The 25,256-nt window shown below is 48.8% G+C and overlaps 1 long non-coding RNA gene across 1 annotated transcript in view; it reads left to right on the forward strand.

The window, feature by feature from the left end:
• The window catches only part of LOC146799800 (uncharacterized), a 51,994-nt gene that overhangs the window by 22,305 nt on the left and 4,433 nt on the right, over positions 1-25,256 (forward strand). The window lies entirely within an intron of this gene.

Genomic DNA, 25,256 nt, shown 5'->3' on the forward strand with positions numbered 1-25,256 from the left:
CACTTAGCAGTGTAGCACCAACGCAGGCACCCTTGCAACACAGTGTCTGCGTGCAGGGGAAGATTGTTTATGTAAAGGAAGGTCCCCCCTTCCTGCACATAAACAATCTTGAAATGGGGTTTTGTCACTTGTATGTGTGCTGCTTAATGCAGCACACATGGAAGTTACAAAATGCCATTTTTTTAAATGATTATTTATGTGCCGGAAGGGTCACCTTCCTGAACATAAACAATGCAAGGCGTTTTTCTTTTTCCATGTGTGCTGCACAAGGCAGCACACATGGAAAAAGCAAAAATGAGGAGAAATAAAGCATTTCTCCTCGTTTCGCAAAGTTAAGCATCAAAATCAATGGGTTTTGCGGGGGAACGCCCACTGCAAAACCCACTACCCACCCCTTTCACGCTAAGCATTGCGCGAAAGGGGGCCTTATTTACAAGGCAGCATGTTAAGTGGCTTACCGCTGCCTTGTAAATAAGGCGAAGCCCCTATCGACACGCGAATGTTGCAAAAAGTGATGTTTCCATGGTGGTAGGGGTTTGTAAATATGCCCCTAAAATCCTTAGTAATTCGAGTATTTGTTTTGTGTGCACACGTGTTTATTTTGTTCGAATTACAGTTTTAACGTTTGAAATTTAAATCATACAAATTGCTTGGGGGTCCCCGACTTCCAGTGGTGACTCAGTGGGGTCCTCAGGAGTCAAAAGTTTGGGAACCACTGGTGTAGACACTGTAGGGGTACAGGGCTCATGCACCTGTACCGTCACCACTGGTATAGTGCATCCAGCTAGAGGGGTGGCTGACCTATGCCAGGGCAGTGGGTTGAGGCATGGCACACAGGGATGTGTGCCATTTCGAGTCTTCACTTTGTTCTACACCAAAACACGCGGCATGCAATGGCAGTGTGTGTGTGTAAAAAAGGTACAGGGCCTCTAAGGGTGGCACTGTAAGTGATGCAGCCCTTAGAAGCCTTCCCTGGCCACAGTGCCCTTGGTACTCATGTTACCTTTTACAAGGGACTGACATGTGAGCAGAGAGATGCCAATTGGGGGTACAAGGTACAGTTTTGGGAAAGAACCCAGGCCCTGGGAACCTGGTTTGCAGGGACCCAGGGCACATCAAGTCAAAGCCATCAGTAGTCTGGCAAAAAGTGGGGGCGTTACTGCAACAGAAATCCAGCTTCATACAGCAAGCTCCTAGGAAGCCACCCCAGGATGTATTTATTTACATGATGACCTTCTGAAAACAGATTGCCCGCTTCCAGAAACTCTGCCAGGAGAATCTGGAAGCTAGCCAGGAGGATATGAAACGTTGGTACAATCAGAATACCACTCTGGTTGAGTTTCAGCCTGGTCAAAAGATGTGGGTGATGGCGCCAGCAGAGCCCTGCGCTCTGCAAGACTGCTGTTCTGGGTCATTTGAGTTGCAGGGAGCAAGAGCAGTGGTACCTACCTAGTGGACATTCAGACTCCTAGGCACCCTCTACGGGTCTTACACGTCAACTGCCTCAAACCACATTTTGAGAGTTCTGAATTGACCATCTTGGTCACGGATAATGGGATGGAAGAGGAGAGTGAACCTCTCTCTGATCTCCTGTCTTCCAAGGAGCAGGATGAGTCTATAGAGGGTGTGATTGTCTCCCCTACTCTGACCCTAAAACAGCAGAGAGACTGTCGCCAGCTACTCTAACAGTTTGCTTCTCTGTTCTCACTCATCTCTGGAGTCACCCAATGGTGCACCCACGATATTGACACAGGGGGCAGCCTCCCTGTTAAGCACAAGGCTTACAGGTTGTCTGACAGAGTGAGGAACCGCATCAAGGAGGAAGTCTCTAAGATGCTGGCGTTAGGGGGGATTGGGCCCTCCAACAGTCCATAGTCCATCGCAATGCTTTTGGTCCCCAAGACTATCCTACCCGGGGTCACATCGGAACTTCAGTTCTGTGTTGACTACCATGAGCTCAGTGTCGTCCCCAAGATGGACGCGCACCCTATCACCCAAGCTGATGAGCTTGTTGATCGACTTGGAGCTGCCAAGTTCCTCAGCACGTTTGATCTAGCGTCTGGGTACTGGCAGATTGTCTTGACCTAAGGGGCACAAGAGAGGTCCGTGTTCTCAACCCCAGAAGGGGACTACCAGTTCTGGTTCATGTCTTTTGGGTTGAAGAATGCCCCTGTCACTTTCCATAGCTTGGTCAAATAAGTCCTTGCTGGGTTGGAGAACTTCAGTGCCACCTACCTTGATGCCATCGCAGTCTTCAGCTCCAGTGGGAGGACCATTTGTACCACCTCCAGGAGGTGCTGAAGGCCCTGCAGAGAGCAGGCATCTCTACCAAGGACAGTAAGTGTCAGACAGGGCAGGGGTCTTTAGTGTACTTGTGACACCAGGTAAAGGGCGGCATGATACAACCCCTGCAGCCGAAAATTGGTTCCAGGATTGAGATAGAATGATGTCTTTGAGGATAAGCATGTTCTTGTCAGCATTAGTGGCCTCAATGATCCGTTTAATTGATATGGCCGCTGACATACTGGACTTCACAATGAAGTTGATGTACTCCTCAGCTGTTTTGAATGTCGAACTGTGATGAAGTAGCAGTACTCGTGAAAAATAATCAGCAGAGTTCTGGTCTTTACCTGGCTTGTGTTCAATTGCATAATCATACTCTTGCAGTCTCAAACCCCACCTCACAATGAAAGGGAGCATCTTAGCTTCCGAATCTTTCCAAAGATGGTGAGCAGTGCTTGGTGGTCTGTTATGATAGTGAAACATTTTACGTACAGAAACGCATGAAAATGTTCACAGGCTTATTCTACAGCCAGACTCTCAATCTCTGGCTGATAATAGGCACGTTCTGTGTCAGACAGACTCCGACTGGCATAGGCCACGATATGTCTCCGGGTATTTGGATGACCATTATGTTGAGCAAGGATTGCCCATAGCCCCACAGGCTCGGATCCACTGGGATCTCAGTCTGTAGTTTGGGGTCCAAGTAGGCCATCTCTGTTGAATTTTGAATCATATGTTTTATTCTTTCGAAGCTTTGATCACATTCAACTGACTATTGGAACGGGACATTTAGTTTTGTCAACTCCCTCAAAGTGGCACCGACAGTTGCAAATCATGAATGTACCTTGAGCAATAATTGGCCATGCTTAAAAAGGATTGCAGCATAGTAACATCTTGCGAGGGGCAGGTAGCTGGAAGTGCTTTCACTTTATGAGAGTCAGAATCATTACCCCATTGGAATTATGTGTCCAAAGAATTTGAGTTTGGTCTTGTGAAACTCACACTTTGTTGCGTTTAGAGTGAGACCTGCATTAGCAAGTAACTGGCACGCATATGTGAGAGCTTTGTCATGCTCTTTTGATGTTGATCCAAATACCAGTGTGTCCTCACTGCAATTAAAAGCATTTGTGACAGGTTGAATTATTCGACGTATAACATCCTGAAATATTTCTACAGTTGCTCACACTCCAAAACTCAACCTTTTGTATCTGAACCAAACAACAGGAGTCAAAAAAGCAGTGATGTACCTGCAATTCTCTTCCAACTCAAGTTGAAGATATCCCTTGTTTAGGTTAAGACGGGAGAAGCCTTTGGCACCGTTCAGTTGCATGATCATGTCCGCTATCTGTGGACTAGGATGTCTTACTCTCTTGATTGCTTTTAAGTCTTTGTTTTTATGATGTGCTTTTATGATTTAATTGTTTTTAAATCAAATAAAGCGTATTTTGATTTGATTTTGATTGCTTTTTTGGCCTGGCACATATCAACACGGATGCACACTGCACCCTCATTCCTTTTTTGGCACCACCACTATGGGAGACACCCATGGCGTAGGACCAGTGGAGCCCTTAATAATGTCTTGCTTCAACAGCGTTTCTAGTTCTTTCTCAACGGGTTCTTGCAAGTGGAAAGCGACCCATTGGGCAACAGGGGAAACATCCTCAATGATGTGAAGTTGCACTTTCATTGTCTTGAGCTTGCCCAGGCCGTGAAATAACTACAGGAACTGACTCACAACTTCAGAGTTTGGAGGTTGTAATTGATAGATTTCAGTCCCATGTCTGCACCGGTGGCAAGACTGAGTAAGCAAGCACTGGACAAAGCTCCTTGAGAACATGAATAAGCACTTGCATTGATACTGCTTTATGTCTCAAAGTCTCTGTTAATGACCCTTGAACCTACAATGGTTTAGAAGCGGCCCTTGTGTACACTTGTGTTTGATGGGTTGAGGTGTGGCACAGGAAATAGGCTGTTGAGCTTTTTGACTGGCATGATGTTAATCGACGCACCACTGTCTATAATAAAAGTTATGAGGCAACCGTTATCCTTTATTTTAATCTCAGGGCAATGTCGTTTGGTTGTTCGCCTTTGTTGTTTGTTCTTCCATGAAAGCAGCCAGACCTACTTGTGCCCGTCATTCGTTGGTTGATGACATCAGCACACATCCATCTCCTTCACTGGTTCTTGTTAATGATGTTGACAATCCTATGTAGGATGAACTTGATGACGATCGACTTTGTCTGGTTTCTACTTGTAACTGATGTTGGCTTTTTGCTTTGTGGGTTTGGCGAGAGTGCTTCGGGAACTTTCTGGTATCCATTTTCTCTTCTCGCTGTGACGTAGTAAGTGTCTCTTTTGCTTTGCAATCTTTTGTGAAGTGGTTCTCCTTACTGCAGCCTTTGCACTTTTGTCCTATGGCTGGACATTTGTCTTCATGTGGAAATGAAAACCCACACCGTCTTTGCTGGTGGCGACTTGCTTGAATCTACTCAATGTTTGTTCTTACTTTTCATGACCAGCGCTGATTCATTTGTTGCTGTTCCAGCTTCCATATCAGCTGCTTGTCAATCCACTCTTAGTGCAGCCCTGGCGGTCATTAGTACTTCCTCTAAGCTTAGCATCTCTCTCATCATGCGTCTTCTGAAGGAGTCTGCAAGACAGCCATCAATAACTCGAAGACGTATGGCTTCTTCATCATTCAATTCATTAAATTTGGAGTGTTTGATAAGCACATCAAGTCTTTCAACAAACTCATCCATGGTTTCACCAGCTTGTTGTCATGCTTGATTGAAAATATACCTTTCATAGTCGACGTTTGGCATGGATTGAATTTGGCTTCCAATTCTTCGTTGATATGACAGTATGATACTTCATAACTGGTGATATTTTCTTTAGCACTTCTTTTACTCCGTCATAGGCAAGTTTCTTTAGGTACTTAATCATTTTCTTATCATCTGCTTCTTCTAGAGCGTCTATAAAATCATCAAACATCTCGATTAATGCAGTCCATCTGGCGCCAGCATTCTGCTTCTTCGCCATGTCGAATCGTGGTGGTGGTTTCAGAAACACAGGGGCGTCGTACTTACCGCTCTTGTCTACTGCTGTTGAGAGTATATGCTGTTCAGGTGACGGTAGCTGCTATTCTTGGCCGGTACCTCCTGCAAACACTGGCCGTGTGCTCGCGTCGTCACACCTGATTGGAGGTCGTAAGGCGGCATCTTCTTTTTTTTAAGGTTAGTAATGGTTTTGTCTCTCGTACTTGTTTGTCACTGCTTTCAGTTTTTTGTATTGAACCTGGCGTTGGTTGCCTTTAGCATTTCACTTTGTATTGATGATGGATCTGTGTTAGGCTGTGGCGCATTATCTCTTCTTTTGGCCTTATCAGTGGGTTTCCGGCAGGCTTTTTAATGTGCTCCTCTGCAGGGTCATCTACTTCTTCAAAGGCCGTATTTGGGCTGGAGCAGTTCTCAATTTCACACACGCCAACTTCAAACTGCTTCTCCTCGAATTGGGCGTACGTGGCACTCACGTTGAGTTTGTTGTAATGTTGCAAACTTCCAGGGTTCTTCGGGGCATAGATCCCACACTCATTGCCAGTTGTAGTGTCCTCCCCAGCCCAGTCCATTAAAAATGAATGGGGTAACCCAGTATCTCAAAGAACAGTATGTAATAAGGGTTGGTTCTGTCGAGCAAGGCCAAATTTCTTTAAGCTTTTTTTGTCCAGACTACTAGGAAAACAATCAATGCTATATATTCCACATTGCATACCATACAGACACAAAAGCACACTGAGACTGATGCTATCAATTCAAATAGTGAACGATATATTATCAGTCGTATATCGTGTAGCATACTGCATATAAAAATATATACTGGCACCAGACAATTCAACACCATATATCATTACATACATAGAAAAGTGCTACATAGCTAACATAAACCAACGTTTAACATTTACAATACACATTGAAAACGCGAGAAAAAATTCCTAGGCAAGTAAATTAACACATATAGCCCTATTATTGGGCAAGTACGGAATGTCCAATCTGTGTGTCGACGTTCCAACCCCTATTCAAAGACTGTAAATGAAAAGCATCTTCAGGACTTAGGAAATATATTAAAAAGACAGTGTAATAAAGAAGATTCAGAGTTGATAGTTAAGAATATTTATTCAGCTTGGGTATCACCAACCGACATCCATTACCACAGAATCAACAGTTGAGCTCCGGGAGCTCACAGTAGAATCTTAGCAACGTTCTAAGGAATCATTCAAGGGCGAGGTAACTGGAGGGGGGAATGGAATGGTCTAAGAGGGGAACAGAAACAAGGCATAAAAGAGAAATTACAACACATCTCCATCCCCAGGGGAAACAAAGGGAGGCAAGGAGATACAATGTACATATCAGAGGGGATATGATCAAACTAGATGTGAGAAGGTGGCCTGATATATGCTGTCCACTAGTTCTAGTGGGCACCTTGTATCAGTCCAAACAACCCCTTATGGTGATAGGTTAAAGACAACCTTATATGAAAGCTATCCTAGTGGTAGCTAGGGAGAGCAGCCTTCAGGCTAAGTCTTGAAGGAATGTAAAGCAGCTTGTTTTACCAGTCTATTATCTCTTGAATGACCAAATGAAAAGACAACCACACCAGGTATATATTCAAAATATATGTATTTAGTATAAAACACACCCCTCTAGTCTCTTTATGAGACTGGAGTTCGAAGTACTTTGTTTACAAGTCAGCAATTATCAGTCATAGCACAAATACACGTTTGGGCCCTAGGGGCATACCAAACCATATACCAAAAAAGTGGTATAAGAACCACGACTGGAATAGACACTAGGCCTATAGCCTCTAGAATCGCTGGGCCCCCAAGACACAGGGGACCCACGGGGACTGTATGCAGTGTGTAAACACAACCGCGGGTTCCCGTTATCTTCTATGGGCAATGTCGCGGTTGGAAATTTAAAGATTAGGGACACTTCTAATCGAGTCAGGACCAATCCCTCTTGGACTTAAGAAGTTCTAGGGCTAGCACCCACGGGAGCACCAGAGTACTCGAGTTACCGCACCCAGGGAAGCCGGGTGCATAGGTGCCTTTTGGTGTCGGGTCGAGCCGTCGATTCCAATGGAAGCCTGCAAAGAACTGCTGCTGCCGTGAAGAGGAGAAGTGTACGTAGAGATCCAAGCCTGGATCTGGGATGGAAGGAACCTGAAAGCTGAGGGGACAGAGTCTGCGTCACTTGCCAGTGACCTAGGGCAGGATGGACCAATGCCCACAGATGTCGGGTGCTTCAGGTGAGTTTATGGGTGTCTTGACTCTTCAGCCACGAGGTCCAGGAGACGTCGACGAAGTCCACGAGCCGGATTCGAGCTGTCCCACGAAGTCTGTCGAGTGCTGCGGTGTCGGCGACCAGAATGGACCCATCAAGCCTTGACAACGGAAAGTCAATGGAATTCAGAGGAAGGACTGGGGTGCAGACCAGCAAGGTCTGAGGGACTCACCCAGTGAGGGTAAGTCAGGGCACGTCTGGAGCAACCAGGAATGCCCAATCAGAAAAGGAGTTGCCTTCGTGGAGACCTTCTAGCCAACGGGCTAGTGATCGCGAAGGAGCCTTGAGCGGTCGCACTTGAAGCTAGCCCACGGGTCACTCGTGGAGTGGAGGCCAACAATCTTCGACCGCTTGAGGCTCCTTCACGATCACTAGCCCGTTGGCTAGCAGGTCCCCACAAAGGCACCTCCTCTTCTAATTGGGCTTTCCTGGTTGCTCCAGACGTGCCCCAACACACCCTATGCACCCGGCTTCCATGGGTGAGGTAACTCGAGTACTCCGTTGCTCCCGTGGGTGTTGGCCCTAGACACCTCTAATCCAAAAGGGTTCGCTCGTAGATATCCACTAAGTGTCCTTAAACTCTAAATTTACAACCGTGACTTTCCTCATAGAAGTTAACGGCGATTCGCGGCTGTGTTCTTACAGTGCATGCGTCCCCCGTGGGTCCCCTGTGTCACTACCTTGGGTGGTTCCTTGTGCACCGCAGTCCTATCTCTGTTTCCAAGTGACTTGCTGTTGCCAAGGCTTGTTGGGTCCAATCTGGTCGCCGACACCGCAGCACACGATAGACTTCGTGGGACAGCTCGAATTCAGCTCCTGGTTGTCGTCGACGCCTCCTGGACCTCGTGGCTGAGGAGTCAAGACACCCGTCAACTCACCTGAAGCACCCGACATCTGTGGGCATTGGACTATCGTGCCCTTGGTCACTGGTGAGTGACCAAGACTCTGTCCCCTCTGCTTTCAGGTTCCTTCCATCCTAGATCCGGGCTTGGATCTCTCCGGACACTTCTCTCCACCGTAGCAGCACTTCCTGAGCAGCTTCCATTGAAAACAGCGACGCGACCCGACACCATTTGACACCTATGCACCCGGCTTCCATGGGTGAGGTAACTCGAGTACTTCGGTGCTCCCGTGGGTGTTGACCCTAGACACCTCTAATCCAAAAGGGTTCACTCGTAGATATCCACTAAGTGTCCTTAAACTCTAAATTTCCAACCGTGACTTTCCTCATAGAAGTTAACGGCGATTCGCGGCTGTGTTCTCACAGTGCACGCGTCCCCCGTGGGTCCCCTGTGTCACTACCTTGGGTGGTTCCTTGTGGTCCAAGCACTTCTACAGGCTCCAAGCCTTGTGTCTAGCTCAGTCGTGGTTCTTATACCACTTTATTGGTATATGGTTTGGTATGCCCTAGGGCCAAAACGTGTATTTGTGCTTTTACTGTTGAATACTGACTTGTAACTTAAATACTTCGAACTCCAGTCTCATAAAGAGACTAAAGGGGTGTGTTTTATCTTAAATACATATATTTTAAATATATACCTGGTGTGGTTATCCTTTTATTTGGTCATTCAAGAGATTATAGACTGGTAAAACAAGCTGCTTTACATTCCTTACATTCAAGACTTAACCTGAAGGCTGCTCTCCATAGCTACCAATAGGATAGTTTTCAATAAAGGATGTCTTTACTTTAACCTATCACCATAAGGGGTTGTTTGGACTGATACAAGGTGCCCACTATAACTAGTGGACAGCATATATCAGGCCAACTTCTCACATTGGTGTGCAGCGTGTGGGATTCCAGCTTGCTGTTGTTTTACCAGATAATCTCAATTGAATTGATCAACTGAAAACCACTAAAGGTACCTTAGGTACATATAATATCAAGTTTAGCTACAGTAAGTTCTACTGAACTTGAGTTGTGTGTTAAGGGATAGCACACCCTTTCTACAACTCAAGAGGGTTTAGTAGGCCACACTAGTGTAGGTAGTGCAATACACCACACCACACCAGTAATGTCTAATCAGCCAGAAGCCAGTGGGTCCCTGCCAGGAACCAGTGAGCTCCTTCCCTATAAATATGAGGATCTCTCCTTTGCTCAGCTTAGGGCCTTATGTTCCATTAGGAAGGTGAAGACAGGCAAATGCCCAACCACCCGGCATCTCATAAAGATACTCAGGCTGGATGATCTCTCCGGGCCTAGTCGACCTGAAGGGGTAGGCAGAGTGGGTGGGGCAGCAGCTGAGGGTGGATCTTGGGGTGGAACTCCCCCTGGCCCCACCTCTACTGCTGACCAGACTGATGACAATAATCAGGATCTGGTGAACCCAGCTACCCTGGATGAGGAGGATGACAACAATGCTCCCCTCTTTGTCCCTACAGGAAGAGTTGAAAACAGGGAAAGAAGGGACAGATCTCTCTCAAGGGAGTCTGTCCAGTCTATCTCATCTGTAGGGACTTCTGTTTCTTCTCCTCGGAAATCAGCAGATGGCCCTAGATAGGGAAGCCCTAGAGCTCTACAGAGCTAGAAAGAAGGAGGGACTAGAGTCCCTTGGTGGCAGCAATTTCCCTAGAGATAGGGAGAGGTCTTATGACCATAGAAACCTAAGTAAGATTGTCCCTCCCTACCAGAGTGGGGATGACATCCACAAATGAATAACTGCCTTGGAGAGGGCTAGTAAAGTACAGAAGGTCCCCCAAGGGCAGTGGGCAGCAATCTTATGGCTCTCCTTTGCAGACAAAGGTAGAGACAAGCTCCTCACTGTAAGAGAAGAGGATGCTGATGATTACCAGGTCTTGAAAAGTGCACTGATAGATGGGTTTGGCCTAGCCACTGAACAATACAGGTTAAAGTTCAGAGATACCCAAAAGGCACAAAATCAAGACTGGGTGGACTTTGTTGACTATGCTGCTAAGGGTCTGGAAGGTTGGTTATTGTGCAGTAAAGTGTGTGACTTCATAGGATTGTACAATCTGATAATGAGGGAGCAGATTCTTAATAACTGTCAAAATCAGCTGTTGCACCAGTACCTGGTAAGAATTGGGAAAGAATACAGACAAATGGGTCAGAACCAGGGTGAGGCAGAAGGTACAGAACTAAGGTGGCGACCCAAAGAAGCAAGATTCTAGGAACTCTGACAAGGGTGGGGGCAAGGGTAAAGACCAGAAGTCTTCTCAAGGACCCCAAAAATCTTCTTCTAATGGGGAGTCACAGTCAAGTAAGGGAAAAGGCCAAAAGAAACCTTGGTGCAAAGTCTGTAAGCAAAGGACACACTGGACCAGTGATTGCACCAAGTGCAAAGAGAATACTCCAGCCCCCACCAATGCCCCTAAGGCACCTGCTCCCCCTAGTGCAGTTACAATTGGTGGTGGAAATACACAGGCCAAGTGTTTAGTAGGGTTGACCCTGGGTACTGAGTTTGGCTCTGGCCTAGTCAGAGAAACGACTCCGGCTGTTCTTGTCTGTGATGGGGGCATGTATATGACCCCCTCTGTGAGTCCCAGTAACTTGGGCAAGTACAGGCAACAGCCTTTAATCAATGGAGTACAGGCTTTGGCATTCAGGGACACAGCAGCAAGTGTCACTATGGTGACAAAAGATCTTGTGGATCCTGGGCAGATTATACTTGGTGAAATGTACCAAGTGAGCAATGCTAGCTATGTCAGAACAGACCATTCTCTGGCTGTTGTTAACTTGTCCTGGGGAGGGGTAACTGGCCTTAAGGTTGTGGTGAGTGCAGACCTACCAGTCGAATGCTTGCTTGGCAATGATCTATTGACTTCAGCTTGGGCAGAAGTAGAGCTCAAGGCTCATGCAGAAATGCTGGCCATCCCTGCAGATGTGTTTGCTGTGACCAGGTCACAGGCCAAAATGTCTGAAACTGAACAGGCCTTGGATTCTGGAAGAATTGACCAAGTGCCATCCAAGAGGAGGAGCAGAAGGGTTAAGGCAGAGCCTTCCCCCCGACTCAGAAGGAGGATCAGTCTCTTGAGGGAGATGATCACTGTCCTGAAGAAGGAACTGTCCCAGAGGAGCTTGAACCTGACCAGGTTGAGTTATTGGGGACAGGGGGACCTTATAGGGCAGATCTGAGCCAGGAGCAGCAGAGCTGCCCCTCTCTTGAACCCCTCAGACAGAAAGCTGCTGCTGAGGCTGCTGGGAGTGCTAGTGGTACCCATAAGGTGTATTGGGATGATGGACTCCTGTACTCAGAGTTTAGAGACCCCAAGCCTGGTGCCACCAGGAGGTTGGTTATACCTCTGAAGTTCAGGGGCTTCCTATTGACCCTAGCCCATGATATCCCTTTAGCAGGTCACCTGGGCCAGAACAAGACTTGGGACAGACTGGTCCCTCACTCTCACTGGCCCCACATGTCTGAAGACACAAAGGAGTTTTGTCGCTCCTGTGTAACCTGCCAACCCAGTGGCAAAGCAGGTGGCACTACAAAGGCCCCCCTGATATCACTACCTGTGGTGAGGTACCCTTTGAATGGGTAGGGATTGACATTGTTGGTCCCTTGGATCCCCAAACAGCATCTGGGCACAGATTTATACTGGTGGTAGTGGATCATGCCACCTGGTACCCAGAAGCTAGACCCCTTAGGACCACTCCAGCACCTGTGGTGGCAAGGGCCCTGTTGGGAGTTTTCTCAAGAGTGGGTTTTCCTAAGGAGGTGGTATCAGACAGAGGTTCCAACTTCTTGTATGGATACTTATGGGCAGTGTGGAAGGAGTGTGGAGTGACTTACAAATTCACCACACCCTATCACCCACAATGCAATGGTTTAGTTGAAAGGTTCAACAAAACCTTAAAGGGCATGATTAAAGGACTCCCAGAGAAGCTTAGGCGAAGATGGGACATTCTCTTGCCCTGTCTTTTGTTTGCATACAGGGAAGTGCCACAAAAGGGGGTTGGCTACAGCCCCTTTGAACATTTGTTTGGTCACCCTGTCAGGGGTCCATTGTGTTAGGTGAAGGAAGGATGGGAGTTACCTCTCAAGCCCCCAAAGCAAGACATAGTGGACTATGTACTTGGTCTCCGCTCCAGGATGGCTGAGTACATGAAAAAGGCAACTAAAAACCTTGAGGCTAGCCAGGAACTGCAAAAAGCCTGGCATGACCAAAATGCTGCACTGACTGTTTACCAGCCAGGACTGAAAGTGTGGGTGTTGGAGCCTGTGGCCCCAGCAGCTCTCCAAGACAAATGGAGTGGACCCCACACTATTGTTGAACAGAAGGGAGAGGTTACCTGCTTAGTAGACCTAGGAACTCCCAGGAGTCCCCACAGGGTTCTCCATGTCAACAGGCTAAAGCCATATGTAGACAAGTCTGACATGGGCTTGCTAATGGCTACTGATGAGGGACAGGAGGAAGAGAGTGACCCACTCCCTGACCTCCTCTCACAGAACCCTGATGATGGGTCCGTTGATGGTGTGGCCTTGGCAGGCAGCCTCACTGCCCAGCAGAAAACTGATTGCAGACAGGTGCTCAATCAGTTCAGAAACATGTTTTCTCTGACTCCAAGTCAGACTACCTGGTTCACTCATGAAGTGGACACTGGGGACAGTCTGCCTTTTAAAAATAAGATTTATAGGCCACCTGACCATGTCAGGGACTGTATCAGAACAGAAGTCCAGAAAATGTTGGATTTGGGAGTTATTGAACCCTCAGATAGCCCTTGGGCTAGTCCAGTGGTCCTTGTGCCAAGATGAGGTTTTGTGCGGAATACAGGGGTCTCAATGTAGTCACTAGGACTGATGCCCATCCAATTCCAAGGGCAGATGAGCTCATAAATACTTTGGCCACGGCCAAGTACCTTACCCATATTGGGGGACATACGTTGGATGGTCTTTTTTCCAGCCATCCCGATCATTTATATCTAGGAACTGAAGTGATTCCGTGGACCGACCATCGGGCGGTGCTTTTTAGTGTTGGAGTTAAGGTTAGATCTGGAGGTGGTCCGCAGAGACCTGCTAAAATTATGTTCAGGAGATGGAGTAGAATTACACATTCTTCCCTTCTTGAGACTTTAGGTTCTCCTCCCCCTACCTTGGACACTGACAATGACATAGCAGCTGTGCAGTTTACTGATTGGATCACGAACGCTGTTAATCAGGTTGCCCCTCTTCAGGTAGCCACTCAGAACAGACGTCCCTCGGCTGCCCCTTGGTACGGCCCAGAGTTGAAACGACTCAAGGTGGAATGTAGGCGGCAGGAACGTTTGTGGAGAGTAAGTTATGACAGGATCTGTAAGCAGGCCTATGGTCTGGCACTGACTAATTACAAACTCGCCATTCAGAATGCTAAGAGGGAGTATTTCTCTCGGAAAATCTCGAAGGCAGGTAACTCGTCCAAGGAACTGTTTAAAACAGTATCGTTCTTGGTGCTTTCCCAGCAGACGAGTCAGTTCAGACCGGATCAGTTGTTTTGTGATCAGCTAGCCGATTTCTTTAAAAGCAAGGTTACTAACATCTATGCTGATCTACTTAACCCTGTAGGTCCTCCGTCTCCCCCCCACGAGATATCCAGTTGCAGTCTGTCAACCATCCCTCCCTTGTCTTGTGTTCAGGTTGAGACATTTTTGGGCTCCATAAAATCGGGAGCCGCATCAGACCCCTGTCCGCCTCATATTCTACTTTTGGCCGCTGATAAGATCATACCCACCCTTACGGTTCTGATCAATCAAGTACTGGCCGCTGGACACTACCCTAGCATGTGGAAAACGGCGAGCATGAAACCCCTTTTGAAAAAATCCTCACTTGATCCTGCGAAATTTTCTAGTTACCGTCCCATTTCCGGCCTACCTTTAGTGGCAAAAATCGCTGAGAAGGCTATAAATCAGAATCTGATGCAATACCTCGATAAGAACGATTTCCTGGATAGGTCCCAGCATGGCTTCCGTCCCAGTCATTCTACGGAATCGGCTGTTATTACCACAGCCGAGGGGATCAGGGATGCAGTGGACGCAGGGGGACGAGCGGTGCTCTTCCTCCTAGATCTGTCCGCTGCATTCGATACCGTCAATCATGAGGTGTTGCTCCAGCGTCTGAAGGGAGTTGGGATTGTGGACCGTGTGTGGGCCCTTTTGGCGTCCTTTTTAGACAATCGGACACAAAGCCTATAATGGTCAGGGTTACGCTCGACCAATTTTTCCCTCCCGTGCGGTGTTCCGCAGGGGTCAGCGTTGTCACCGACCCTTTTTAATATTTATGTTAGACCTCTGGCTAGTCTGGTCCGACGTCACGGTTTCACGCTGGTATCTTATGCGGATGATTCGCAGTTAGTAATATCAACTGTTGATCACCCCGACCAAACCGCAGGCAAGTTTCATGCCTGCCTGATTGACGTGATGGACTGAATGCGCCGGAGTTTTCTAAAAATAAATACGGAAAAGACGGAAGTGATGGAGTTTGGAAAGGGTCCCTCTATCTGGAACTCCCTTTGGTGGCCAGCAGCGGCTGGCCAATGTCCCCTTCCAGTCATGAAGGTCAGGAATCTGGGTGTGATTTTGGACGAAAAATTGGATATGTCTGCCCAGATTAACTGCCTAACATCATCCTGTTTTATTTGTTAAAAACGCTCCGGAAAATTCTCCCTTACATCCCTCAGACACTCCAGAAGACTGTGATGGCGGCTTTGTTTATGTCTAAACTGGACTATTGCAATGCCATGTTCTTAGGGATAGACAAGTTTCAGGTGGGAAAGATCCAGTCCCTACAGAATGCCGCTGTTCGGATCATCCTTAATCTACCTAGGGGCTGCCCTACCTCCGAAGGGAGGAAATTCCTGAACTGGCTTTCGGTCCAGCAGAGGATAGAGTTTAAGGCCCTCTGCCTGGTTCACCGGGCTTTTTTTGGGGGTGGTGCTAATGATGGCAGAGAGAGATTTAAACCCTATCTCCCGTCTCGTGCCCTGCGGTCTGCCAATCAGGGTCTTATCTGTATTTCCAGGTTTAAATTGGCTAGATGGGGTGGTCGCTCATTTGGGAGGCGTGCAGCCAGCTTGTGGAACCTTCAGCCTCTGGAACTACGGCTTCAACCTGATTATGTCCTCTTCAGGAAAATGCTAAAACATCACCTTTTCAAAACCCAATCGTAATTGCATCTGCTTTCCTGCCTCACTACACACACCACAGCGCCAAGACACCTCCGGTATTAGAGCGCTTTAGAAATTTCTTTATACTTATACTTATACTTATACTTATCACATTTGACTTGACAGCTGGCTACTGGCAGATCAGACTAGCTGATGATGCAAAGCCAAAAACTTCATTTTCGACCCCCAGTGGGAACTACCAATTTGTGGTGATGCCCTTTGGTTTGAAGAATGCACCTTCCACTTTCCAAAGGTTGGTGAATCAAGTCCTTACCGGCCTGGATATCTTTAGTGCAGCATATCTAGATGATATTGCTGTCTTTAGCTCTACCTGGGAGGATCACCTGGTCCACCTAAGGAATGTTCTGGAGGCCCTGCAAACGGCAGGCCTCACTATCAAGGCCACTAAGTGCCAGGTAGGGCAGAGTCAGGTTGTGTACCTAGGCCACCTTGTAGGTGGAGGCCAGGCTCAACCACTGCAGAGAAAAATCCAGACCATCATGGACTGGGTTGCTCCAACCACCCAGACTCAGGTGAGAGCCTTCTTAGGCCTGACTGGGTAATATAGGAGACTTGTCAAGGGGTATGGATCAATAGTGACACCCCTGAATGACTTAACATCTAAGAAAATGCCCAAAACGGTTCAGTGGACAGCTAGCTGTCAAAAGGCATTTGATGGCCTGAAGCAGGCCATGTGCACTGCTCCCATTCTACAAAATCCTGATTACACCAAGAAGTTCATTGCCCAAACAGATGCATCTGAATTGGGGGTAGGGGCTGTACTGTCACAACTGAATGATGAAGGTCAGGATCAGCCAGTAGCTTTCATAAGCAGAAGGCTGACCCCTAGAGAGAAGCGTTGGTCAGCCATTGAGAGGGAGGCCTTTGTGGTTTGGGCTCTGAAGAAGTTGAGGCCATACTTGTTTGGTACTCACTTCCTTGTTCAGACAGACCATATGTCTTATGGCTAAAACAAATAAAGGGTGAAAACTCCAAACTGCTTAGGTGGTCCATTTCCCTACCGGGGAGGGACTTTACAGTGGAACGTAGACCTGGGAATAACCATGCAAATGCAGATGGACTCTCTAGGTATTTCCACTTAGAACATGAAGACTCAACTGGTCAAGGTTAGTTTAATGTCCCTGCCAACCGAACGCTGCAGAGGGGCTCTGCTTATGCAGGGGCACGCTCTCACATAAAAACCAAGCACTCTGCCTTCAGGATTGTTAAGGCCTTCCATAGGAGTGACTTATAGGTTCTATATGTGTGTGCAATGGTAGTGATATAGGTAGCCTATACCACAGTAAGGGGTGCAAGCACCACCTTACCCAGGCTGCAGTAGCTGACCTGTGGTGTCATTTTGGAGTGCTTCCCAGGGGTGGCATAATACATGCTTCAACCCCTGGTAGGCCTCTGAGGTACCTATGCCCTAGGTACATAGTATACCATATACTAGGGGCTTATAAGGCACTCCAGAATCCAATTAATAATGTACCTAATGTACATGCAAACCATTTTAGAGAGGAAGCAGCTATGCTGGGGTCCTGATTAGCAGGGCCACAGCCAGACTAAGGTCGAAAAACAGTGAAACACCAGCAAAAAGTGGGGCTACCCATGTGAAGCAGATCCTACTCTCCTACATGGTGTGTCAGCAGTGACGTGTCTGCAGTGGTGTGTCAGCAGTGGCGTGTCAGCAGTGAAGTAAACAGCAGTGGTGTCTGCAGCGGCGTGTCTGCAGCGGCGTGTCTGCAGCGGCGTGTCTGCAGCGGCGTGTCTGCAGCGGCGTGTCTGCAGCGGCGTGTCAACAGTGGCGTGTCAGCAGTGGTGTCTGCAGCGATGTGTCAGCAGATGTGTGTCCGTAGTCTGTAGTGGCGTGTCAGCTGCAGTGTGTCAGCTGCGGTGTGTCAGCAGTGGCGTGTCAGCTGCGGTGTGTCAGCAGTGGCGTGTCAGCTACGGTGTGTCAGCAGTGGCGTGTCAGCTGCGGTGTGTCAGCAGTGGCGTGTCCGCAGTGGCTTGTCAGCAGCAGTATGTCAGCAGCGACGTGTCAGCAGCGACGTGTCAGCAGCGGTGTGTCAGCAGTGGTGTCAGCAGCACCGTGTCAGCAGTGGTGTGTCAGCAGCAGCGTGTCAGCAGTGGTGTGTCAGCAGCAGTGTCAGCAGTGATGTATCAGCAGTGGTGTGTCAGCAGCGGCAGGCGAGTCAGCAGCGGCGAGTCAGCAGTGGTGTGTTGACAGCGGTGTGTCGGCAGCGGTGTGCCGGCAGTGGTGTCAGCAGCGGCGTGTCAGCGGCGGCGTGTCAGCGGCGGCGTGTCAGCGGCGGCGTGTCAGCGGCGGCGTGTCAGCGGCGGCGTGTCAGCGGCGGCGTGTCAGCGGCGGCGTGTCAGCGACGGCGTGTCAGCGACGACGTGTCAGCGGTGGCATGTCAGCAGCGGCGTGTCAGCAACGATGTGTCAGCATCGATGTTTCAGCAGTGGTGTGTCAGCAGTGGTGTGTCAGCAGTGGTGTGTCAGCAGTGGTGTCTGCAGCGGTGTGTCAGCAGCGGTGCGTCAGCAGCGCCGTTTCAGCATGGTTGTCAGCAGCGGCATGTCAGCAGTGGCATGTCAGCAGTGGCGTGTCAGCAGTGGTGTCAGCAGTGATGTATCCGCAGCGGTGGGCGAGTCAGCAGCGGCGAGTCAGTAGCGGTGTGTCGGCAGCGGTGTGTTGGCAGCGATGTGTCAGCATTGGTGTCTGCAGCGGCGTGTCAGCAGTGGTGTGTCAGCAGTGGTGTGTCAGCAGTGGTGTGTCAGCGGCGGCGTGTCAGCGGCGGCGTGTCAGCAGCGGCGTGTCAGCATCGATGTGTCAATCTATCAATCAATCATTCGCATTTATAAAGCGCGCTACTCACCCATAAAGGGTCTCAAGGCTCTCAAGGTGTGTCAGCAGTGCTGTGTCAGCGGCGGCGTGTCAGCGGCGGCGTGTCAGCAGTGGTGTGTCAGCAGTGGTGTGTCAGCAGTGGCGTGTCAGCGGCGGCGTGTCAGCGGCGGCGTGTCAGCGGCGGCGTGTCAGCAGCGGCCTGTCAGCATCGATGTGTCAGCATCGGTGTGTCAGCAGCGGTGTGTCAGCAGCGGTGTGTCAGCAGCGGTGTGTCAGCAGCGGCGTTTCAGCAGCGGCGTTTCAGCAGCGGCGTTTCAGCAGCGATGTGTCAGCAGCGATGTGTCAGCAGCGATGTGTCAGCAGTGGTGTCTGCAGCGGTGTGTCTGCAGCGGTGCGTCAGCAGCGGTGCGTCAGCAGCGGTGTGTCAGCAGCGGCGTGTCAGCAGCGGCGTGTCAGCAGTGGTGTGTCAGCAGCGGCATGTCAGCAGTGGCGTGTCAGCAGTGGCGTGTCAGCAGCGGTGTGTCAGCAGCGGCGTGTCAGCAGCGGCGTGTCAGCAGTGGTGTGTCAGCAGTGGTGTGTTAGCAGTGGCATGTCAGCAGTGGCGTGTCAGCAGTGGTGTCAGCAGTGGTGTGGCAGCAGCGGTGTGTCAGCAGCGGCGTGTCAGCGGCATGTCAGCGGCGTGTCAGCAGTGACATGTCAACAGTGACATGTCAGCAGTGACGTGTCAGCAGTGACGTGTCAGCAGCGACGTGTCAGTAGCGACGTGTCAGCAGTGGTGTGTCAGCAGTGGTGTGTCAGCAGTGGTGTCAGCAGCGACGTGTCAGCGGCGTGTCAGCAGTGACATGTCAGCAGTGACGTGTCAGCAGTGGTGTGTCAGCAGTGGTGTGTCAGCAGTGTTGTGTCAGCAGTGGTGTGTTAGCAGTGGTGTGTCAGCAGCGGCATGTCAGTAGCGACGTGTCAGTAGCGACGTTTCAGCAGTGGTGTGTCAGCAGTGGTGTGTTAGCAGTGGTGTGTCAGCAGTGGTGTCAGCAGCGACGTGTCAGCAGCAGCGTGTCAGCAGTGGTGTTTCAGCAGCGGCGGGCGAGTCAGAAGCAGCATGTCAGCAGTAGTGTGTCAGCAGTGGTGTGTTAGCAGTGGTGTCAGCAGCGACGTGTCAGCAACGACATGTCAGCAGCAGTGTCAGCAGCGGCGAGTCAGCAGCGGTGTGTCGGCAGCGGTGTGTTGGCAGCGATGTGTCAGCATTGGTGTCTGCAGCGGCGTGTCAGCAGTGGTGTGTCAGCAGTGGTGTGTCAGCAGTGGTGTGTCAGCAGTGGTGTGTCAGCGGCGGCGTGTCAGCGGCGGCGTGTCAGCGGCGGCGTGTCAGCATCGATGTGTCAGCATCGATGTGTCAGCATCGGTGTGTCAGCATCGGTGTGTCAGCAGCGGTGTGTCTGCAGCGGTGTGTCTGCAGCGGTGTGTCAGCAGTAGCGCATCAGCAGCAGCGTTTCAGCAGCAATGTGTCAGCAGCGATGTGTCAGCAGCGATGTCAGCAGCGATGTGTCAGCTGTGGTGTCTGCAGCGGTGCATCAGCAGCGGTTGTCAGCAGTGGTGTGTCAGCAGTGGTGTGTCAGCAGTGGTGTGTCAGCAGTGGTGTGTCAGCAGTGGTGTGTTAGCAGTGGTATGTCGGCAGCAGCGTGTCGGCAGCGGCGTGTCGGCAGCGGCGTGTCAGCAGTGGTGTGTCAGCAGTGGTGTGTCAGCAGTGGTGTGTCAGCAGTGGCATGTCAGCAGTGGTGTGTCAGCAGCGGCGTGTCAGCAGCGGCGTGTCAGCAGTGGTGTGTCAGCAGTGGTGTGTCAGCAGCGGCATGTCAGCAGCGGCGTGCCAGCAGTGGCGTGCCAGCAGCGGCGTGTCAGCAACAGCGTCAGCAGTGATGTATCAGCAGTGGTGTTTCAGCAGCGGCATGTCAGCAGCTACGTGTCAGCAGCGGCATGTCAGCAGCTGTGTGTCGGCAGTGATGTGTCAACAGTGGTGTCAGCAGTGATGTGTCAGCAGTGGTGTGTCAGCAGTGGTGTGTTAGCAGTGGTGTCTGAAGCAGCGTGTCAGCAGCGGCATGTCAGCAGCGGCGTGTCAGCAGTGGCGTGTCAGCAGTGGCATGTCAGTAGTGGCGTGTAAGTAGTGATGTGTCAGCAGTGGTGTGTCAGCAGTGGTGTGTCAGCAGTTACATGTCAGCAGCGGGGTGTCAGCAGCGGCATGTTAGCAGTGGTGTGTCAGCAGTGGTGGGTCAGCAGTGGTGGGTCAGCAGTGGTGTGTCAGCAATGGCGTGTCAGCAATGGTGTGTCAGCAGTGGTGTGTCAGCAGTGGTGTGACAGCAGTGGTGTGTCAGCAGTGGTGTGTCAGCAGTTACATGTCAGCAGCGGGGTGTCAGCAGCGGCATGTTAGCAGTGGTGTGTCAGCAGTGGTGGGTCAGCAATGGCGTGTCAGCAATGGTGTGTCAGCAGTGGTGTGACAGCAGTGGTGTCTGCAGCGGCATGTCAGCAGCGGTGTGTCAGTAGCGATGTGTCAGCAGTGGTGTGTCAACAGTGGCTTGTCAGCAGCGGCGTGTCAGCAGCAGTGTCAGCAGTGATGTATCAGCAGTGGTGTGTCAGCAGTGGCAGGCGAGTCAGCAGTGGTGTGTCGGCAGCGGTGTGTCGGCAGCGGTGTGTCGGCAGCGGTGTGCCGGCAGTGGTGACAGCAGCAGCGTGTCAGCAACGATGTGTCAGCATCGATGTGTCAGCAGTGGCATTTCAGCAGTGGTGTGTCAGCAGTGGTGTGTCGGCGGTGCGTCAGCAGCGGCGTTTCAGCAGTGGTTGTCAGCAGCGATGTGTCAGCAGTGGCGTGTCAGCAGTGGCGTGTCTGCAGTGGCGTGTCTGCAGTGGCGTGTCAGCAGCGGCGTGTCTGCAGTGGCGTGTCAGCAGCGGCGTGTCAGCAGCGGCGTGTCAGCAGCGGCATGTCAGCAGTGGTGTCTGCAGCGATGTGTCAGCAGTTGTGTGTTCGTAGTGGCGTGTCAGCTGCGGTGTGTCAGCTGCGGTGTGTCAGCTGCGGTGTGTCAGCTGCGGTGTGTCAGCAGCGGTGTGTCAGCAGCGGTGTGTCAGCAGTGAGGTGTCAGCAGCGACGTGTCAGCAGCGACGTGTCAGCAGCAGCGTGTCAGCAGCGGCGTGTCAGCAGCGGCGTGTCAGCAGCGGCGTGTCAGCAGCGGCGTGTCAGCAGTGGTATGTCAGCAACGGCATGTCAGCAGTAGTGTGTCAGCAGTGACGTGTTAGCAGTGGTGTCAGCTGTGACGTGTCAGCAGCGGCGTGTCAGCAGCAGTGTCAGCAGTGATGTATCAGCAGTGGTGTGGTATGACCTGGGAATTCGGCCTATAGAGGACTGGGCAGGGTACAGACCCCTGGCGTTTTGGCGTCGTCTGTGGACGACTCCTGAACTAATTAACTATGCAAAAGCCCTCCTGGAGATCAAAGGAATGGAGGGGTCGTATAGGATTCCCTGGTTGTCTAGCATCAAAACTTTGTTGTTTGATCTTGGGATGCGTGATTTATGGACTAACCCTGATACAGTAGTCTTCCCGGCAAAAAAGGTCCTTAAGGATGCGTACTGGAGTTATATTAAGAATAGGAGATGTGCTTCCCTTATAGGTTCCACGATGACTGTTACTTTCCTAGTTTATAAGGACGACTCTGTCTACGAAAGCTACTGGGATACTATTTTGAAAGTTCTTGATCGTAAATTGTATCACCAGTTTAGAGTGGGCGCTCTACCACTGCGAGGACTCACCAAAAGTTGGAGACCTCTTGGTAGTGACAAATGCCCCTTTTGTGTAGACATGACTGAAACTATGGATCACTTCCTTTTTTGTTGCCCAATTTACCAACTCCCTAGACGTATCTGGCTTCGACCTGTTTGCAGATTAATGAGCACCCGTTCTGCACAGGTTGCTAGTAGAATCCTGCAAACAGATACCTCAAAACCTATAGTAAATGGTGTTGCTAAATTTATCAGTTGGGCATGGATCCTTAGGGCTAGGAAACTCAAGTCGTGATCTGTGCTATTAAGCTGTCAAAAATTAGCATTCATTTTGGTCCTTGGGCCAAATGGCGCGTCCCTAATTGCATTTTATTGTATTTTTTTAAAATCCTGCGATTATTTTTAATCTACCATTTTATGTAACATTTTAAAGGTTTTACAGTCTGTCTTGTTTTGTATATGAATTCAATTTTAGTCGAATTGCCTAATATGTGTAGGATGTCTTTTATGATGCGAATCGAATAAAGACTTTTTTGACTGACTGACTGATAAGTGAATTAAATTTGTTTTTCAATATTTATAATGCCTAATAATGATACTGTGACCTACTAGCATCAAAATTTAATTAAGCAGTGCTGTACCGCAATAGGGGTCAACTTATATGTGAAATGTCACTCTGCGCAGGCGTACAAAACTCATTTTTATAAGGGTATACATTATACATTTCTGATCCCCCATCTCTGGGATATGTAGGGAACATTCTGGGGATGACTAATATGCCAACAAATTGTAGGACATCCATTTTTAAGTGCCCCAAACATCAAAGTCGAAACTGGGTAAAATTCACTATTTAAATGAGGTTATTCCAATCAGAGCAGCTTTTAAACTGCCTTAGGCTCCAGTAAATGCACATATGTAAGTATAGAATGAGTAGCTGACATCTATACTGCTAGACAAGCACTCAGCACACTGCTTACAAATACAAATATGTACAAAAAACCAGCAGAGGTTATGAAGCTTACCTCTGCATTGCAGGTAGACAGGAATGGAGTGGGTTTGCTGTTCAGCTCTCAGTCTCCAGGGTCACTTTGAATTGGGAGAACGGCATGGAAACCCATGCACACAAAATGGGACAGCTGGTGGTAAAGGGTTAAAAGTTAAAAGTTCTACATTTAGAAGCCTAGCAGGGCTCAGAGCAAGGTTTGCTTTGACATTTCGACATATAAAACTTTTTGAACGACGAAATGGCAGGACAGGGAGAGAAAGAGAGGTTTTGCTTACTTTTTTGTGCACTGATAAGAATAAAAGGCAATATAATGGTATATGTGAGCTCTGATTAAGAGAATGGCTCTGCCATATATATATAGCACTAATGCTTTTAGGGCTGAGTTAAGGAAACCATGGGATTTAGTTTGAATTCATGCGCCCTCATGTTCCACGTGTACATTTGCTAAAGGGATTGGTGGTTGGTTATTCATGTTCTTTAGCTAGTTCAATGTGCTATTTACCTCCTATAACTTTGTTTATGCCCAGTTGCTACAAATAGGGGTTTAGTGTTGACTGAAGTGAAACCTGTTTCAGGTTTCCTACTGTCAAATGGGTGAAGAAGGCTAGCTCCTCTACAAATTAAGGGTAGGCAAATTTATGTTTTCTCTGTCTTTTTCTCAATTTCTTTTGAGCCTGTCTAAACTGTCTATGAAATAGCCATGAGACATTTAATTGGCTATTCAGTAATACTGTTTTAAACATTGTTAGCATTAATAAAATGAATACATAAATATGCTATGTTACTGCCCATCCTGTCTGATGGAATTATGAAAGGATGAGTAGCTAGATTGCTGTTCCCTTATTTGATCTTTAAGGGGAACTAGATGTGGGTCGTTTTTGTTCTAAAATTCTCAGGTGATACCACCACTATTGTTTATGTTATTCTCATGCTACATAGTTTTACAAGGGCATTGCTAGTCTTTTATTAGCTAGTCTGTGTAAATAAACGGACAGTCCTTACTGGGCCTTGATTCCTGAGTTGCGAGTTGTGCAGCTCCACCGTGGGAACAACAAGAGCCTGCCTGTGAGGCTGAAACGGACACAGGGAGAAGACTCCCCTCTGGCTGGTTGTGCAGCGGCTTCAATTTCCCAAGGACTTCTTTTTTGTTAAAAATGTACGCCATTGGTCGTCCCATTTTTGAGGAGGAGCAGCCCTTTGCAGCTCTTCGTCCTAATTCCTATGGCCCTGTGTGGTCCTCCTGGTCCCCTGGATCCAGGATTATTTTTGTAATAATATGTCTGACTGCTTTAATATTTGCATTAGGAATGTTTATTCTGCGAGAGAAACGTTCATCTGACCAGTTTACAAATGTTACTTTACCCTTTCCTTGATTATAATGATTGATACTCTGGCCCTCATAAAGGAAACACTGGAAAAGTCTAGTGAAAATGTTTTTATTAGATATGTGCTGTTGGCTTTTCTGAAGTTGAAATGGATGGTCACTGAAATACATAGGAGCCTTGAAAATGTTTTTACTAGATCGTTCTGGGATTTGCTTAGGACTAGAAAGTTAATAATTCTGCTTGTGATAATAGTCATTACTCTCTCCTGCTATCTGTGTGACCCAATGCTCTGTTCCCATTGTACTCCTGCTTATACCTTATATATACCCGCTTACTGAAATGTTTGGAATGTAAAATGCCCACCTAGCAATGAATTTGGATATTGATAAATTTATGAAAATTAATGTGCAAAATATTTTCTGTGTTCCTACTGGATCATAGGAATGTCTTTAGCTCATGCTAAAAGGACTATCTGTTAAAGATTACGGGGATCTGTTAGCATGAGCTGAAAGCCATTTTGTACTTGGCAGCCATTTTAGTTAGCTATGTGCTAGCAATTTGCTTTCTCCCTCTTCCAGAGCCTTGCACATGCTCAGAAGGGCCTAGC

This window comes from Triturus cristatus, chromosome 9 (genome assembly GCF_964204655.1).
Source record: "Triturus cristatus chromosome 9, aTriCri1.1, whole genome shotgun sequence".
NCBI classification, from domain to species: Eukaryota; Metazoa; Chordata; class Amphibia; order Caudata; family Salamandridae; genus Triturus; species Triturus cristatus.